The sequence below is a fragment of the Lepisma saccharinum genome, chromosome 20, assembly GCF_977018435.1.
Source record: "Lepisma saccharinum chromosome 20, izLepSacc3.1, whole genome shotgun sequence".
Classification (NCBI taxonomy): domain Eukaryota; kingdom Metazoa; phylum Arthropoda; class Insecta; order Zygentoma; family Lepismatidae; genus Lepisma; species Lepisma saccharinum.
The window spans coordinates 24,353,719-24,370,511 of record NC_139248.1 but is presented as its reverse complement, the minus strand read 5'-3'; positions in this window follow the sequence as shown (position 1 = coordinate 24,370,511).

The following is a 16,793-nucleotide window of genomic DNA, read 5'->3' as shown; positions in this document are numbered from 1 at the left end:
ACTTAGAGTTTAGTATTTATTTAAATTTTTTCAAAAACACTAAAAAAAAGTACTTTTAGCTAAAATGTAAGCCACAGAATATATTATTATTATTATTATTATTATTATTATTATTATTAGGGTTTACTGATTTCCACTATGCTATTTTTGGTTCTGTATTTCTATATGTATTTATTTAGGTCCGGTTACGCCTGCTACGTAGGAAAGTTTGTTTATTTTAGAGTTTGCTGAGTATTTTGTTACTTTTATACTAGGTAAAGTTTCCAAAATATATCAGGTAGGGCTCCATCCATATACTTTTGTTTTTGCTGTTTGGAGATGATGCGATCAGCATCACTCTCCATCTGCTTTTTATTTTATGTACCCAATATTATTTTGAGGCTTAGTGAATTCTAGAGCCTATTTATGCAGGAGAGAGGGCTTGAAAATTTTGATCTCAGACAACCCACAACTATTTGTCAGAGTATTTTAAAGGATATTTTATATTTATTATGTGCTACTAGAATATCAAAGCTTGCTTAATTTTTATGTCTGTAACGCATTTATTGTATTTCTAGCTAAGGCTTACTGGATAAAGTACACGAAATGTTTATCATTTCAACTATTTGCTTTTATACGAAGCCAAATTTTTAGTGTAACGAAAATTATTGTGTGTCTATAAAGACTGAAATCCCTTTCCCGATGGGTCCATAACTGGACGCTTACGAACATTGTTCCTTTTATTTTAAAAAAATATAACCATTTATCAATATATTGACAATTCACAGGACAAGACGAAGTTCACAGACGACTGACTATATGGACCATAGGTCCACTTGCTAAATTTTTTTCTATGCTAGAAGAATAATTTAGCCTTATAGCCTTTTTCAAGGTATTTTAGAAGTATTACTGGGTTTTTTGGGTGCATCAACATTTGGGTTATTTCCATTTGGTTTATTATACGAGGCTACAATCACTATCTGAACACTGAAATTCTCTGATTGAAACTAAAAGCTTAGGGTGTAACTAGGGACTTAGTATGTATAGCGACAATTTATAGGACAACATGAACCTTACAAAGGATTATAGGTGACGTAGGACCACACGCCAGAGCTTTGTTAATCTGCAAGAAGCACTTACAGCTAATATTACGAGGAAATGAGCTTGATTTTTACTGTTTCACGAGAATGCTATCTTTTATACACCCAATATTTGCTTTTTCAAGTAACTATTTGTACCAGAAGCACTTACAGACCAACTCTAACTAGACTTCGACTTATTCTATATCAGGTGCTAAATTTATAAAGAACTATGATTGTGTATATTTCTGAGGAAATACGCAAAAGCAGATTACCCGATTAAAGTATCTGAAAAACAGATTTTTCTATGCAACTATATTTTCATTGATTGGATTATTTAACAGATCAAACAGGAAGACTGCAAAATTTATTAAATGTAGTTCTATAGTATAGGTGGTTTCAGAGATATAAAAAGAACAAATATAAGATTTTGCTGTTTTTGCTTCTGAGGCTAATCGCGACGCTAAGGGTAAATGGCGAGGAAATGTAACGGAGGAGAAACAGTCCCAAAAGTTATGGGCTGCATGTAAGTTAATACCACAGAGATATTACAGTAGGTGTAGTTTCTACCACCAGAATTTTTCTATCATAATAATACTGGTTATGCTGTACTGTTAGCTAAAGATGCTGATATTTGAGAAACTCAAAAGCTTATTTGCAAAATTTTAAGATAAATAATAATCTGTTAGACTGTAAACATATTTTATATCCATTCTGCACAAGATCCGATGACAAAATTTAAAAATTGTAATCGCCCAGACAGGGACTCGAACCGTGGACAGATAGGTTAAAAGCCTAACGCTATACCAACTAAGCTATCTGGGCACAAGGTATTGTTTTCTTGAAAAATTAGTCATGTTAAGAAATATATTGAAACATTTGAGAACACTTTTGGTCTGGTTCGACAGAGAAGGAGACAACATTTCCAAATTTTTACAGACTGGGTGTATTTTTCCACTATAGAGGCCTTCACTATATGTAATTCGAAACGCTAAAGTTCAGCTATCTTCCAAAACTGAGGTAAAGATTTTGTTTGGCGAGATTAACAAGTTACAATTATATCCAGTTACGGACAAATAAAGCTAAAACTCTCAGATTTACTGTACTAGCCAAGTTTTAGTAACATTTTCTTCACTTTAGTACAAATACCAAAGAAATAGGTATATTTTATTTATAATTTGACAAAATGTACTAGTATTTAATTCACAAAGTTAGGTAAAAAACAGTATTTTTTAAAAATATTGTTACTGCCTTCAAATGTTATGTTATTTAGCCACTAACAACTGGTTTACACTGTTTGGCATCCTTTAAATAGGAAAAGAAGGAATTATTTGTTTAGTATTTTTATATTTATTTAAGAAATCAATTCTACAGTTTAACTTAATTTTAACAAATTGTTACTAATTTATATATCAAAGTTATGTTATTTAGAGTGTATGAAGGCGTATAAAGTTAATATTTGTACTTATCAGTTCAACTTACAATTATATTTTACACACAAAAGATAATGTTTACAGTTAAATTACTTGAATCAGAGAATAATATTTTACAGTAATTGATTCATTCAGCAGTAGTCAGTACTTTTATGCATCAGAAAGTTTTCTTAATTTTCTATTACGCATGCTATTTTGGGCTATTCTTAAAATGTATTTCTAGGGCAAACTGGTTTAATTTTCTGCTTATAATGCAAAGTTGACAGTTTTCGCAAAATGCATTGTACATTTGTTATATTCTCTACTTACAATCCAAATATTATGCTTATTTAATGTATAACTAACTAACTCTCTAGCCTTCTTAAACCCGAATGTTCATGGCTGCAGCAACACATGCCTTTCATCTGTCCCTGTCCTGAGCAAGATCTATATACTCCTTTCCTTCCCTACCAATTTCCTTTAGGTCCATCTCTACATTATCCCTCCATCTTTGTTTTGGTCTTCCTATTGATCTTTTACCATCAGGTTTCCCAACAAGAATCCTGTATACTCTTCTTTCCTCTCCCATTCGTACCACATGATCTACACACCTAAGTCTTTTTGATTTAATTATTCTAATAATATCTGGACATGAATACAAATTATGTACTTCTAATTTATGTAACCTTCTCCACTCATCTGTCTCCTCATCTGTTTTAGGCCCAAATATTTTCCTAAGGATTTTATTTTCAAATACTCTCAATTTATGTTCCTTTTTCAATGTAAGGGACCAGGTTTATTTACTGTATTTAACTTTCATTTTTTGTAATTAACAAAAATTAAAAGCTTATACTGTAGTTATTATATATTTTTCTATCAGCTTATTTTGAAATTAATATTATTAGTTATAGTCTTTGATTTATAACTATATTGCTTTTTATCAATTTATCTAAGAGTACACGCAGACAAACACATGTGTACACACGTTTATGTAAATAGATATGCCTTTTTTCAATATTTTAGTATGAAGATTGCACTTTAGCTATTTAAGCAAGGGTAGGAAAGGTAGGATTTCTGAGAATTTGTTGCAGGATTTTGTTGTCCAAGTATAGATGAGAACTGAGCTGGGAGACTGTTTTGAACATTTTCATGATAGTTTGCATGTGAACTGTATGCAAATTGAGCACTATTGACTGTGCATGCTTCTAAGTTTTGCTGTTATTTTACATCAAGTCTGTGAGACTGTAGTCAGTTTTCCCTTTTCAAGTAGTTTTTATTGATTGTATTTGTATATGTTTTGGGGACTTAGCAGTTTTATGTTATGAGGCAGTTTGTTGTAGAATATTTTTACCGGATTGTTTTGAGATATTGAGTGTCTGCTGTTTTACTTGTAATTATTTTCCTTCTTGTGTTGTGTATTTGACTATATTTTGTCCAAGTTCGTAGTATTTAGAATAATTGTTATTGACTTGTAGATGTAGGGAGTAATAATCCTTTGCAAGATGCTCTATACTTTAGTCTGAACATTATTCTTAGTGTTCACTTTTGAAGCCTTAGTATTCTGGTAGTATTACTAATGTAGAGGTAAATTAGGCTGAAATGTAGGCATTTTTCTGATACATTATACTCACTTAGTTGTTTCAGCAGGTAGAAGTTGCATGATGGTTTACTGCTGATGATGTTAATTTGCTCTTCTTATGTACTACGTATGATGTAGCTTACTTGAGTAATTGGAATTTTCTACTGAAAAAAGGATTGCTTGTCTATTTTATTCCTATGTTGTTGAGTTTGTCCATAAGCAAGCCATGTTTTTACTCTATCCTATGCCTTGGAAGAATCTAGATATATTGTGTTTGCAGTTTTATGTTTCTCTAAGGTTTCAGCTATGTAGTTTTTTAAACTGTGCTATGGGTGTGACTATTGATTTCTCTTTCTGGATGCCATGTTGGTTTCTGTGTATTCCTCTTGCTGCTTGAATTTGACTTAGGTTGTTTGCTTTTTTCTTAGATCTTTATATGTTTATTTGTTCAGTATATTTTATTTTTTTAATATTCTTTTACATAAAAAAATCAAAGTACATTGTTAAAGTCAAAGTGTGTTAAAATTCAATTTTTCAAAGTTAAAGTTTTAAAAATACAATTTTCTAAAATCAAAAGTTATAATAGTACATTTTTTGTTAGCAGAAGTTTTTATACTAGGGCAAATTATTTTGTTGTTAATGTAAAATTTGTTAGTTAATGTAAAATTAAAGTAATTAAACATCAATTTTTCAAAGTTAAAGCTTTAAAAATACAATTTTCTAAAATTAAAAGTTATAATAGTACATTTTTGTTAGTAGAAGATTTTATATTAGAGTAAATTATTCTGTTGTTAAAGTAAAATATGTTAGTTAATGTAAAATTAAAATAATTAAAATTCAAAAAAATAAAATATACTGAACAAATAAACATATAAAGATCTAAGAAAAAAGCAAACAACCTAAGTCAAATTCAAGCAGCAAGAGGAAAGGCATGTGTTGCTGCAGCCATGAATATTCGGGTTTAAGAAGGCTAGAGAGTTAGTTAGTTATACATTAAATAAGCATAATATTTGGATTGTAAGTAGAGAATATAACAAATGTACAATGCATTTTGCGAAAACTGTCAACTTTGCATTATAAGCAGAAAATTAAACCAGTTTGCCCTAGAAATACATTTTAAGAATAGCCCAAAATAGCATGCGTAATAGAAAATTAAGAAAACTTTCTGATGCATAAAAGTAATGACTACTGCTGAATGAATCAATTACTGTAAAATATTATTCTCTGATTCAAGTAATTTAACTGTAAACATTATCTTTTGTGTGTAAAATATAATTGTAAGTTGAACTGATAAGTACAAATATTAACTTTATACGCCTTCATACACTCTAAATAACATAACTTTGATATATAAATTAGTAACAATTTGTTAAAATTAAGTTAAACTGTAGAATTGTTTTCTTAAATAAATATAAAAATACTAAACAAATAATTCCTTCTTTTCCTATTTAAAGGATGCCAAACAGTGTAAACCAGTTGTTAGTGGCTAAATAACATAACATTTGAAGGCAGTAACAATATTTTTAAAAAATACTGTTTTTTACCTAACTTTGTGAATTAAATACTAGTACATTTTGTCAAATTATAAATAAAATATACCTATTTCTTTGGTATTTGTACTAAAGTGAAGAAAATGTTACTAAAACTTGGCTAGTACAGTAAATCTGAGAGTTTTAGCTTTATTTGTCCGTAACTGGATATAATTGTAACTTGTTAATCTCGCCAAACAAAATCTTTACCTCAGTTTTGGAAGATAGCTGAACTTTAGCGTTTCGAATTACATATAGTGAAGGCCTCTATAGTGGAAAAATACACCCAGTCTGTAAAAATTTGGAAATGTTGTCTCCTTCTCTGTCGAACCAGACCAAAAGTGTTCTCAAATGTTTCAATATATTTCTTAACATGACTAATTTTTCAAGAAAACAATACCTTGTGCCCAGATAGCTTAGTTGGTATAGCGTTAGGCTTTTAACCTATCTGTCCACGGTTCGAGTCCCTGTCTGGGCGATTACAATTTTTAAATTTTGTCATCGGATCTTGTGCAGAATGGATATAAAATATGTTTACAGTCTAACAGATTATTATTTATCTTAAAATTTTGCAAATAAGCTTTTGAGTTTCTCAAATATCAGCATCTTTAGCTAACAGTACAGCATAACCAGTATTATTATGATAGAAAAATTCTGGTGGTAGAAACTACACCTACTGTAATATCTCTGTGGTATTAACTTACATGCAGCCCATAACTTTTGGGACTGTTTCTCCTCCGTTACATTTCCTCGCCATTTACCCTTAGCGTCGCGATTAGCCTCAGAAGTAAAAACAGCAAAATCTTATATTTGTTCTTTTTATATCTCTGAAACCACCTATACTATAGAACTACATTTAATAAATTTTGCAGTCTTCCTGTTTGATCTGTTAAATAATCCAATCAATGAAAATATAGGTGCATAGAAAAATCTGTTTTTCAGATACTTTAATCGGGTAATCTGCTTTTGCGTATTTCCTCAGAAATATACACAATCATAGTTCTTTATAAATTTAGCACCTGATATAGAATAAGTCGAAGTCTAGTTAGAGTTGGTCTGTAAGTGCTTCTGGTACAAATAGTTACTTGAAAAAGCAAATATTGGGTGTATAAAAGATAGCATTCTCGTGAAACAGTAAAAATCAAGCTCATTTCCTCGTAATATTAGCTGTAAGTGCTTCTTGCAGATTAACAAAGCTCTGGCGTGTGGTCCTACGTCACCTATAATCCTTTGTAAGGTTCATGTTGTCCTATAAATTGTCGCTATACATACTAAGTCCCTAGTTACACCCTAAGCTTTTAGTTTCAATCAGAGAATTTCAGTGTTCAGATAGTGATTGTAGCCTCGTATAATAAACCAAATGGAAATAACCCAAATGTTGATGCACCCAAAAAACCCAGTAATACTTCTAAAATACCTTGAAAAAGGCTATAAGGCTAAATTATTCTTCTAGCATAGAAAAAAATTTAGCAAGTGGACCTATGGTCCATATAGTCAGTCGTCTGTGAACTTCGTCTTGTCCTGTGAATTGTCAATATATTGATAAATGGTTATATTTTTTTAAAATAAAAGGAACAATGTTCGTAAGCGTCCAGTTATGGACCCATCGGGAAAGGGATTTCAGTCTTTATAGACACACAATAATTTTCGTTACACTAAAAATTTGGCTTCGTATAAAAGCAAATAGTTGAAATGATAAACATTTCGTGTACTTTATCCAGTAAGCCTTAGCTAGAAATACAATAAATGCGTTACAGACATAAAAATTAAGCAAGCTTTGATATTCTAGTAGCACATAATAAATATAAAATATCCTTTAAAATACTCTGACAAATAGTTGTGGGTTGTCTGAGATCAAAATTTTCAAGCCCTCTCTCCTGCATAAATAGGCTCTAGAATTCACTAAGCCTCAAAATAATATTGGGTACATAAAATAAAAAGCAGATGGAGAGTGATGCTGATCGCATCATCTCCAAACAGCAAAAACAAAAGTATATGGATGGAGCCCTACCTGATATATTTTGGAAACTTTACCTAGTATAAAAGTAACAAAATACTCAGCAAACTCTAAAATAAACAAACTTTCCTACGTAGCAGGCGTAACCGGACCTAAATAAATACATATAGAAATACAGAACCAAAAATAGCATAGTGGAAATCAGTAAACCCTAATAATAATAATAATAATAATAATAATAATAATATATTCTGTGGCTTACATTTTAGCTAAAAGTACTTTTTTTTAGTGTTTTTGAAAAAATTTAAATAAATACTAAACTCTAAGTTAAAAATTTGTAAATGTATACAAAACAAAATAAATAAAAATTAATACGTACCCTGCAAAAAATCAGTAAAAAAGTTGAAAACATCTCTTTGTGCATCCAAAATATAATAACAAATCCTTCCTGACTAGATTAAATTGTGTTATTTGAGTAATATTAAGCCTAAACTTGTAAAATAAACGGGTAAAACTTGACGAAACACACTTCATGTGTACAAAATATAATTCAAAACACATTTAAATTGTGTTATTTGAGTAAACTTGGAGAATAATCCTGTAAACTTGGAAAAATCTCTCTCTCTCTCTCTCTCTCTCTCTCTCTCTCTCTCTCTCTCTCTCTGTGTGTGTGTATGTGTGTGTGTGTGTGAGAGTGCGTGTGTGTCCAAAATGTAATAAAAACACGTTCAAATCGTGTTATTTGAGTAAATATTAGGCTAAACTTGTAAAATAAACAAATAAAAGTTGAGAACACACACTCTGTGTGTCGAAAATGTAACTAAAAGTCTTTCTTGAACAGATTGAATTGTGTTATTTTGGTAATAATAAGCCTAAACTTGTGAAATAAACAGATAGAAATTGAGATCACACACTCTGTGTGTCGAAAATATAACTAAAAGTCTTTCCTGAACAGATTGAATTGTGTTATTTTGGTAATAATAAGCCTAAACTTGTGAAATAAACAGATAGAAGTTGAGAACACACACTTTGTGTGTCGAAAATGTAACTAAAAGTCTTTCCTGAACAGATAGAATTGTGTTATTTGAGTAAAAAATAGGCATAAACTTGTAAATAATGAATTAAAAGTTGAAAAAATCTCTTTGTAAATACAAAATTTAATAAAAAATGTTGCCTGAATAGTACAAATAGTGTTATTTTGGTAAAAATTAACATAAAGTTGTAAAATAATAAGTTAAAAGTTGAAAAAATGTCTTTGTGAGTCCAAAATTTAATAAAAAATGTTGCCTGATTAGTACAAATAGTGTTATTTTGGTAAAAAATTAATATAAAGTTGTAAAATAATAAGTTAAACGTAGAAAAAATGTCTTTGTGAGTCCAAAATTTAATAAAAAATGTTGCTTGAATAGTACAAATATAGTGTTATTTTGGTAAAAAATTAACTTAAAGTTGTAAAATAATAAGTTAAAAGTTGAAAAAATGTCTTTGTGAGTCCAAAATTTAATAAAAAATGTTGGTGATTAGTACAAATAGTGTTATTTTGGTAAAAAATTAACTTAAAGTTGTAAAATAATAAGTTAAAAGTTGAAAAAATGTCTTTGTGAGTCCAAAATTTAATAAAAAATGTTGGTGATTAGTACAAATAGTGTTATTTTGGTAAAAAATTAATATAAAGTTGTAAAATAATAAGTTAAACGTTGAAAAAAAAATGTCTTTGTGAGTACAAAATTTAATAAAAGTGTTGCCTGAATAGTACAAATAGTGTTATTTTGGTAAAAATAAGGATAAGCTGTGAAAATGTTTGACATAAAGTCAAAGTTTGGTAAAAAATAAACTCAAAATTAAGTTAAATAGCACACAGTAACATACATTTACTACCTAAATCAATAATGAAAGGGTCCTAGGTTCGTTACCCCGTGATAAAAGCAAATGGTGAAAACTGTAGGCCCCGTCCCTAATAGCTCTCCCTTCTTCATAGTACAGATAAAAAAAACCTGCCCTAAAGCGTCCTGTGCCTTGGAGACAAACCTGAGCGGAATATTAATTGGCGGCGGAAACCGCATAGCTTCAGAGATTTGACCCTTGCTGCGCATTCTCAGACATCCTTTGTTGTCTGGTTGAATACCTCCCCTGCCCTACAGTATTGCATAGCTTTCCCCTGTTCTTGCGTACTGGTTAACCTTGGGAAAAAAACCGGTTCTGAAAATCTACCGACGCGTTCTCTGATTGGTCAATCAGATTCTTCCTTTGTTCTGACGTTCTGACGTCATTTGACCTTGAACGCGCTTCCCCCAAATTCCTTTCTCGTCTACCTGCGCGGAATATTAATTCATTCTCTCTGTCTACCTTCACAGCCGAGTCGAGATTCGGAGACAGTATTCTGTCTGGCGTGTTGCACCATCGTGTTTCATAATATAATGCAATTATTACATAGTACTAATTAATAATATTACATATCGCGGGTTCGAATACCGGGACCGTCCCCAATCGTAATTGGACCTGTACCTACACCCATTACCTCCGTTCATAGCTGTTCATAAACCATAAACTCTTATTTTCAATATTATAAACATTAATATTATCGATTTATACATTACATACTTTGCAGTAATGAATATAAAACCATATGCATAGCGTTTAGTACCTCTAATTACCTTCTATATACATATTTTTCATAAAATAAATAATTATATATTCATAAAAGTTATAAACATGCAAATACATAAATGTAAAGTACTCTAAATACTTGCAAATGAATTCTAAGTACGTGCAAATTAATTAAAACCCGTGCAAATTAGTTATAAGTACGTGCAAATGAATTGCGAATATTAAATAGCGATTGACGTTATCGTATTTCTATACTACTAACCATGTCTTAAAAGATACAACTAATCTAGAATAAAGTAATAATTACAATTATTATAATAGTAACTAAATTAGATACTTTTTAAAGCAACAGTAATTATAACTGAATTAATTTCTCAAGTGATTAACTTCGGATTACTTTTGAAAAGTAACTTTCCAAACACTTGATATCTTAGAGTTCAGCATTACTCAGATAAGAATTTTAAGAAATGTTTTCTAAGATACAATATGGTAATAATTACCATTTGAATAAAATTCGAATCATTCAAAAATCATTGCATGAAAGGACTACAAAAACTATATATTCGGGATATACGTATAAATTCACATTAACATTTTTGTTTCAATGTAACTTCATTCTCCTTCTTGCTCATCCTGCAAAACATTATGTCGTTCTTTCATAGATACGTATGCTTCTTGCTGTCTAGTAATCATTATCCCATTCAGAAAGCAATGATGGGCAAATACCCTTAAAAATTGGAACTAGCAAAAATTTCAAGGAATGTGTGCTATAACTTGGCAGACAAGACACACGTTATACCATTCCCATTATTTTCAGTTTATCTAATATACCGTTCCCAATTGCTGACTACTTGCAACCAGATATTAAGAAGTCTTGCATCATAATTTCTTGAGTATATTTTGGACTCTTGATATCTTGTAAACCATCACCATTCAACCATGTATCTGCAAATTGTGTACAGGTCAAACAATCCACAAAGACGATTTTGATTCCATAGAAGCATATCCACAAACTTCCACGGTATTGGGTTGCCATTGTTTGTCAAATCTGTTGTCCTTTTTACAAATTTCAAGGTATTCTTAGAAGACATATCAAATGGATTCTCAAGTGTTCATCTGCAAAAGGAGCAAATAAAAATATTGTTAATATGGTGTATGAGACTATGAACTTAACAAAGATGAAGAAAAAAAAATCATTATATCGTTACAACCTGAGACAAGTTGAGTTAATAATAAAATGAAAACAACTTAGAGATGTTGTGTAAGTGGATGTGAATATAATTGATCTAAACTACACCATAATTGTTAACGTAGTGGTCCTGTTATAACAGAATTATTAAAGGTTTGATTCACTATATCAGCTCAGATTCAGATCTATCTTTACAGTGCATGTTAAATATGACTTGGACTTCAGTAGGTTATTGAATCAAATATTCGTAACATAATCAGGACAGATTATGATTTCTCTGAAAATCAATCAATCTTACCCACAAATAAATGATTGGCTTTGCACTTGTAAAATATGTAAACTACTAAACTTTCCTAATCTATACTAATTTGTAAATTCTCAGTAAACACGCAAACTATTGTTTGGTAGACTGTTAGGACTTTACTCTTTTAGCTGTTAGGGTGTACTTTTACACTTTAAATACATAAAGCTTGAACTTATTGGAAATGCTGCACTACCATTACAAGGCGTTCAAAATTATGAAAGAACGAGAAAACCGAAGAGTTTTATACAGCTTACAAAACCGGTTTTCTGACCTGATTGTGTGAAAGAAGATAACAGAACGTTGTCCAGAACTTGCACAAAATTCTAGGATCTCACATTAAATCTATTCCAATCGAAACTAACTTAGCTTAACTTACTTAATGCATTTAACACTTGCGAGCTATATATGTATATATAAAGGAGAAAAATCTTGTTCAAAACAGGACAGAAACGACTCGTTCCAACCATGTACAAGGGCAAAGTGAAACTATAATGAACGACTGATTTCTAATACAAATTCCGATGTAAGTACGTACTTTTCAATAGCACCAGTGAAATATGAAAATAATCTCATCTCACAGGAACGATAGTAGAGCATTTTGTGCAATATCGATTTAATGCCAGAATATCATCTATATCAAGGTATTTCATGCTCTAGTAATAATCACAAAACTGTAATATCTGCATTATGCCTAATTTTAAATAACATTTTCTTCTGATTTTACAATTGCAAAGAATTATGAACTTCGTTTGTAAGGAAAAAAGGCGTGCTGCGTTGAAAATGTAGACACATCGAAGAGATATTCTCACAGAAATTATATCTGAAGGTATTTCCTCAACATATAAATAAATCATACATTCTGCATCACTCTTGCATATTGCAAACGTTTTGCTTTTGATGGATTAAGCAACAAGCATTTAAATATAAGACTTACCTTTCAGTTTTTTCCGATGTTTCCTTCTTCCAACATTTACTGGTAACTTGGTTTAACTTTTACGATTTCGACGCACTTGCATTGATCATATCGTTAGAAAACACGGAGTGAAATCTTGGCAACAGTGTTGGCCAAAATCTGCACCACGGAGTATATTGCGACGAAACGCCACTTCAAAAATTTTAATGATAAGCACTACTCTCTGAAGGTACGAAATGTTTTAATTTTTTCACATAGTATTTCAGATGCTTGCGGGAAGAACATGTGATCTTTGTTTCACCACGAAATCTTCCATACTAGTCATAAAAGAAAAAAAATGCACCGATATTGACAAAACTACCACTTCAGCGCCATCTGTACGCAGAAGTTTGAACATGACGAAGACCTTTCATGTTCTGTTATTTACTTAAATATCATTAATCGTAACAAAATTATAAGGTTCACATGTTCTAGTAAATAAAACAATCTTTTATAACGGAAAATTTCTTCCTTACCGAATCTATATTAGTTGTACGGTTACCCTTAGAAATTTGGGTCTATGCTTTAGCATGGCTTTAGAACCCCCTTAAAGCAAGTAAAAACTTGTATGTAGTGTAAATATACATTTTTCTGTTTCTGATACTATATATTGCTACGCCCCTTGGGTGTACGTACTTAAATGTTATTTACCACGGCTACAGATATCTTAATCTCAGGGGGGATAGGTTCTTTATTTGAGAATTCCAAATGAGAAAGCGTTTTATAGCCAAGAGGATATAGTTAAATGCGGATCTATATTCTGATAACAAATACAAAATACAGAGACAAAAATATATATATATAATCGAAAAGGTATTCTTTTCTTGTATCTATTTCTTCTATAGGAAAAAGGCTTCTTCTTCCTTGATTATCGAAAAGGCTTCTTCTTCTTTTATCATCAAAAGGCTTCTTCTTTTATTGTCAAAAGGCTTCTTCTTCTTTTGATTATCGAAAAAGCATCTTCTTCTTTTATCATCAAAGGGCTTTTTCTTCTTTTATTGTCGAAAGGCTTCTTCTTCTTTTGATTATCGAAAAAGCATCTTCTTCTTTTATCATCAAAAGGCTTCTTCTTCTTTTATTGTCAAAAGGCTTCTTCTTCTTTGATTATCGAAAGGGCTTCTTCTTCTTTTATTATTTCTTCTATATACAAGAAGTCCAATTGCGTCGTCTAGCTTCCTTTTCTTTATGCCTTATACATGTTTTCTTTCCTTTCCCCGTTTCTTTGGCATTATCCAGCAACAAAGCTATACTTATATAAAGGAGTAGGGTCGACTAAATTGACACTAGCGCCACCTCCTATGTAACGACCAAAGGGGATAACCAGGATCGCTAATAACAAGCGCTGCCAATGGCCCAATGCGACTAAAAAGGAGCGCAACCGTAAAGTGCTTCGGGGCGTCTAATTTGACAACAGCGCCACCGGGGACAAAAACAAAATACTGACGATGTTCTCCTCGTCAGAGAAATAAAAAGAGATAGATTTCTGAATTCGTTCGCTTACTTAATAACTTTCCTAAACGTTTCATATGCGGCCATATTCTTAATGATTTTAATTTACTATATAGAACATTCTATTTACTTCTTTTATAGTATTTGAACTCTTCTATTATATATTTCTCAATTTACTATAATATATACAGTATAATCCCTCTTCTCCGCTCTAAGTTTTTATAATTTCCTTTGCTCCTCTTTATATAGCGTGCTGCCATCTCTCGTCGATTCCGAGAAACCATTCCTCCTTGCAACTCTCATTGTGTCATCGAAACTGGCACGTGACACAATATATATATATGAACCTACTGTGGAAATGTTTGTTGAATGTGTTAATGAAACTATAATTCGTAATCTCAGTAACTTTTCTTTCAGTGAAAATAAAACATTATGGATGTACTCTATAATTTGTAATTGAAAATATTTTTTTAAAGTCTTTGTAGCTGAATTTCGGCAATTTTTTAAATGATTTTGCAAAATATCAGCTGCCATGTTTGTTTAGGTAAAGTTTAATGATAATGACAATATTTACGGTTTAACATGATTAGTATTTTGTAAATTTTATACACAAGTTATTTCCAATTTTTGCCTATAAAAATTATGGAATTTTAAATCAAGACGATATAAGTGTGTTTGCAGTTTACATACCACATTGTATGAGCTTCACCCCATCAGTACATATATTTTGTTTCCTTTCTTTTCATTTCTTAGAGCCTAATAAACATTATTAAATGATTTCGAGATTAATGTACTTTCACCAAAAGTCATTATGGTATCTATAAAATCCTTATGTACATTATTATATGAATTATTTATTTAAAGGGATTTAAACCAGTGATTGTTTAAAAAAAATCACCTAATTTAAATCTTCATTTAAATCAAGTATTTTCAAAGAAACGGATTAAGCTCAAACTTGGTACAGATGCTATGGACAACATGGGAAAGCGAAAGATGACGAAAAAGAAAATAGTTAAAATTTTGACCACCAAGTTGAAATGTGGCGCTGATATCTGGCGCACAGTGAACAACATCCCGTAAACGCTTCGTGAGACCGTTGATAACGCTTGTCTTAAGCTTCTAAAGCTTCATTCACGTTGAATACTGAACGATGCTGTACCAACATAAACACAAATTACTCGTTGTTACTGCAGCGCCTCAGTGTCACCTGGTGGTAAAAATGTGAACTGTTTTGTTCGGCATTTGGGTAACACTTTACTATACCTGAGACAGATTTCTTCAAATTTTCAGGAGAAAGTACTTACGCAAATCATTTTCTGTAGCGTTGTTGATGTTCGGGAATGTAATTTTGATTCATTTTAATGCGAATGCATGTGGTTTTGTACGAAAATCTATTTCCGACGCGCTATTGCTGCTGCCGCCATTTGCTTCCTGCATGAGAGCACAATACGCTCTCGTATTGTCCGTATATGTTAAATTGAACGAAAGGAGTGCTAATGGAACCAAACCTAACAGGCCTAACCTAACCTAGTAGGCATACCTCGTCCCCGTGATGGTTTGTGGGGCTATCGTGAATTTTTGGGCTAACGTCAATGGTTTTTCTGGCTCAAGGAACGATCAACGGTAAGCTATCGCCATGTTGTGTGTGGAAATGAACAAGAACAGTAAGTACTCGTAAATGTAAGAAATATACATTACTTTCCTAACAAATTCAATTATTTCACCTAAATAAGTGTTCCGGAATGCAGAATAGTACGTTAGCAATGTAAAAAAGTGCGAAAGAAATGATTCCCAGGTGTCTCAGGTATAGTAAAGTAGTACCGGCATTTGCTTTCCCATGGTCTCCATAGCCAAGTCCCACTCCAATCTGTTGCTTCGAACGGGCTCCAGAAGGCTCCGATTGATTGAGTTGGTGTTTTAAGTCCACTTTATACACAGTATGGCTAATCGGGACAGGACCTACAGCTTAAAGTGGGATCCGAACCACTATGTGCCTCCACCGGGAATCGAACCCTTGATTACAAAGCGACGACGCCACCACTACGCCATCGGGGAGGCCTCTAGAAGGCCTCGAGTAGGGGAATATGATTCCCAAATTACAAAGGGTAGACCTAGACAGGGGTGCCCATCCCCCGCCCCCCAAGACCGAGGACGAATCCCCCAAAATCGTTCATCAATATCCCTCCAAAATAATTGCTCATCTTAACCCCCTCCCCGCACACGCAAATATAGTTAGAATAAACATGCAGTAATTGATTTTTGTTTGAATGTCGATATATATATATATTTTTTTAAAATTAAATTTTCGAAATACGTAAGTTTTAGACAACGAAAGCTGACAATATGTTACAATTATCCAACACTAAAACTGAAGTCCGCATGTCGAAAGTTCCGAGCCGACTCGGAACAATTGTGTGTGTGAGAGAGGGGGGTTATGATGAACAATTCTTTGGGGGGGGGGGTTGATGAACGATTTTGGTGGGAAAACACCAGACAGTTTGCCACTGGTCGAGATGCCAACAATTGAAAGGCCCATGAAACTCGAATCCTTTCATTGCAGTTCAAATTAAAAGATTTAAGAAGAAAAGGCACGGCTCACTTTCATGTTTGCTAACATAAAACGTGCAAAACTGCTCACGCTCGCTGCCATTGTTAGTGTACTGAATCAACCTTGTTCTTAATTGTTTGTCTGCTTGACTAACCTCGTATTAATGCGAACAGCACGCCCCAACCCTTTCAAACCGATTCTAAAGGCAT